Raw genomic sequence first — 3,892 nt, 5'->3', positions numbered from 1 at the left:
TACATGAGGAATCATTTTCATCAAACATGAATGTTTAAGATGAAAAATAAGACATTATGCACCCAAGCTTCTTTAAAATAGTCCTGTTAGGATGTGAATTTTAGGATCTGATAATTTATGACTGTCACCAGCCCCTGGCCTGTCACCTGTATCTTCTCCATGCCAATCTATTCAAAAGAAGGAACTGCTCATTCCCAAATGTGTAGAATTTACATTTTATCTACTCTCTCATTCCAAGTCCAGCAGTATGGGCAGAAAAGACTGTCAGTCTGAAATATGCTCAAAGGGCCTATGTGAGCTCTGCAGGAGGCCTGACCTGCAAGGTGTGCTTTGAGCAGTGCTGACAGAGCTCCCCAGTACCACCACCACTCCATACTGCCCCACAGGCCAACACAGAGCCTGGAAAGGCATCCTCTTTTTTTTTTAATTCTAGCATTGATGCTAAGATCTTTGTTAGCACATACAAATACCCTTTTTGGATCAATCATGTATCAAATTAATATTCTCCACAAAAGTCGATCACTGATTAGTTACTAAATAGCAATCATAAACAACGTGACAAGAAGCACATATGCATAACCCATGGACATGGACAACGGTGTGGGATTGCCTGAAGGTGGAGGCTGGGTAGAGGCAGGCAAAGGGGGAAAAAGTGGGGACAGCTGTAATAGCATAAACAATAAAATGCAATTAAAATCGATAAAAATCAACTTTGCCAAAAAAAAGAATGTGACAAGGAAAAGATAAGTTTGTGGAGGAGGATATTGGGAAAAGTATCAAAAGATCCTTTACAAACATAGCTGGTCAACAGTCATTTGCCAGACTTGTTCAAAATACAAAATCCTGTTCCCTGCTTTGTGAAAAGCTGATTCTTTAGCTTTGGAGTTGGTACAAGGATATGTATTTCTAACAGATGTTCCAGGTGATTCTGATGATCAGCGTGGCTTAGAAGCTGCTGCAGGTCAGTCCTACAAAGGTCTCAACAGTGGTGAGGCCCAGGCAGCCATGGGACAGCACCTAGAGAGTGGACACACTGGGAAGACCAATTCCTCCTCTTCATTACAGTAGGGCAAAGGCATAAACACAAACAACTAATGACAAGAAAGGAATCAAACCACCAACCTCATTATAAAATTCTGAGGTACAGGGGAAAGCCCATCCACAAGCCTAATCAGCAAATGGAGATTACAAGAATGATGGGCAAGCACTGTCTTTGATATGTCTTAGCCTTTTCACCTAGGCAATGAGATCCAACAGAAGTTAATCTCTCACCAATATCACCAATCAAATAAGTGATTCTTCTTCCTGGTTGAAAGACTAAGTAAAGAGCTTATAGGGAGAGACAGAAATGTCACCCCAGCACCACCCCTGCCCTGCAGGGAAGAAAGTGGATTGATTTCTCCTTCTAGGGAAACATGAATTAACAGCATACAATTCTCTCTAACAAAGACAGTCAGAGTTTATCTTTATAATACATCTTCAATCATATTGGCCCAGCATTCTGATTCCGATGGACATAACAAGAGGACAAAAAGTGGTGAACAAGCTTGGCTTTCTCCTTGATCATATCCGAAGTATATTAAAGATTTACACACCAAACACAAGTCAGAATAAAAGTAAATTTCTCTGGGTCAAGAGGAAGGTATAGGTAAATGCAGTACTCACATTCTCCCACAACCAAATCAAAGTTACAACTAAACTACAGAAAAAAACATTATTCAGAACTTCCTGAAATCTAACTGAATGGAGGTCCTATAATTAAGGATGTAAAGAAGCCACATAGAGACTGATAGGAGGTCCAGAGACACAGAACAGGCTGGTCCCACACCCATGTGTGTTAGATAAAAATGGGGAGAGGAATCTCCTCTGTGAAGGCCCCTCTAAAGAGCTAGGGGTCCCGGTCCCACACCAGGCCCCCCAGCCCAGAGTTCCAGTGCCAGGAAGAGAAGACCCTATAACTCTGGCTGTAAAAATCAACAAATATTGTGGCTAAGTAAGATGGTGAAGCTTCTGGAGTCCCAGGCATTCCTCTTAAAGGGTCTTTGCACACAGGCAAACTGGGACTCACATCCTCCGAGCACCAGTGGTGACTGAGGCAGCAGCTCAAAAGGCACCACCTGTGGGGAGGAACTGAATCCTCTGGCATCAGGGTGAGAGTTGGAGAGGCAGAACTGCTGGCAGAGGCCTTTGTTCCTTTTCTGAGCCTTCACTCCACAGAGCTAGCAAGTAGGCACAATATCTAAGTCTACATCAACCTGGCTAACCCTTTCACCCCACCCTGGTGATTCCCTGACACCCAACCCCACCCAACTTTCAGGCCCATCCAAGCTGTTTCCAGTGGTCTTTCCATAAAATAGCCTGTCTTGGCTCATGCTTCAGAATTTCCTAAAATCTCTCAAATGAGCAGTATTTGGCCTCAGCATGCCCTATACCTCTTGCTAAATGGCCCAAGCCTGACATTAGTGGGCCTGGTTTAAAAGGTAGCTTCTCCTAGGCACCTCCAAGCATAGCACAAGCAGCAGCCATCTGCAGATCACTTTGTAGCTCACACCAGGAGGCCCAGGGCAGATCGCAGGTGGCAGCTGACCTTGGCTTAAACTTCCCAGGTGGTTCCAGAGCCAGCACACCCAGAGGATAACTTGAGACAATGTCAAAACACCACCCCACCACCTCCACAAGCAATACATTCAAGGGGTAGACTCATCAGACACCAGAGACCTGTTGAAACTTGTTGAAGTAAGTTCTGCTCTGTGGGTTGGGGGTGATCCTCCAACGTGGTCCCAGCTAGTCCTCACAGCCAGTCCATCTGGGGGCAAATTCCTTCCATTGATGTGCTGACAGCAATCTAATCTTAACTACAACAGGAGCATTCACACAACCCATGAAGGGGTGGAGGTGGAAACACAACTGTAGTGCCCAGCTCTGGTGAACAGGGAGGCTGTGCCACTGGACCCTACCAGACACCTACTATATCAGGCCACTCTACCAAGCCCAGGAGATAGTAGTAGTAGTAGTGCTACCTAATATATAGAAACAAACACAGGGAAGAAGTTAAAATGAGGATACAAAGAAACAGGTCCCAAGTGAAAGAACAAGACAAAGAACTAAATGAAATGGAGGCAGGCCAAACTAACAGATACAGAGTTCAAAACAATGATTATAAGGATATTCGAGGAACTTAGAGAAAACTTCAACAGCATAAAAAAAGACATGGAAACCATGAAAAAGACCCAATAAGAAGTGAAGAATATACTCAATGAAATAAAGAATAATTTACAGTGAATCAACAGTAGAACAGGTGAAGCCAAGAATCAAATCAGTGATTTGGAATATAAGGAAGCAAAAGCACCCAATAAGAGCAGCAAAAAGAAAAAAGAATAAAAAGAAAAAATGAAGACAGTGTAAGGATCCTCTGGGACAACCTCAATTGTACCAATAATCACATCAAGGGGGTGCTGGAAAGAGAAGAGAGAGGTCAAGAAATTAAAAACCTGCTTGATTACAGTGCTTCATTTTATGGAAGTACTGCCATTATCCTGTTGAAAAAAAAAATCTTGTGTTGATCATTTTCTATTTTGCCTTCATGAGGGTAAAATTGTGATGGACTAACATGGACAATTCTGAGAAAAAAGAGGAAAAAAAACACTGTTTGAAAAAATAATGACAGAAAACTTCTCTATTTTCCTGGTAAAAGAAATAGACATACAAGTCCAGAAAGCAGAGAGTCCAAAACAAGATGAACCCAAAGAAGCTCACATCAAGACACAGTTAAAGACAAAGAAAAAAATCTTAAAAGCAGCAAGTAAAAAGCAATTAGTTACCTACAAGGGAGCTCCAATAAGTCTGTCAGCTGATTTCTCAACAGAAACTTTGCAGGACAGAAAGGATTGGC

General features: G+C 42.5%; 1 non-coding gene across 1 annotated transcript; it reads left to right on the top strand.

Annotated features, from left to right (window-relative positions):
- Positions 1 to 3,486: 3,486 nt before the first annotated feature.
- Positions 3,487 to 3,620, top strand: LOC123812261. The gene has a single exon (XR_006784541.1). It is a non-coding gene; the product is annotated as a small nucleolar RNA SNORA69 (small nucleolar RNA).
- Positions 3,621 to 3,892: the final 272 nt, after the last annotated feature.

Source organism: Phyllostomus hastatus, unplaced genomic scaffold, assembly GCF_019186645.2.
Source record: "Phyllostomus hastatus isolate PE091 unplaced genomic scaffold, TTU_PhHast_1.1 phas_scaffold_78, whole genome shotgun sequence".
Classification (NCBI taxonomy): Eukaryota; Metazoa; Chordata; class Mammalia; order Chiroptera; family Phyllostomidae; genus Phyllostomus; species Phyllostomus hastatus.
The sequence above is the reverse complement of the archived record's forward strand: the minus strand, read 5'-3'. Positions and strand labels throughout refer to the sequence as shown.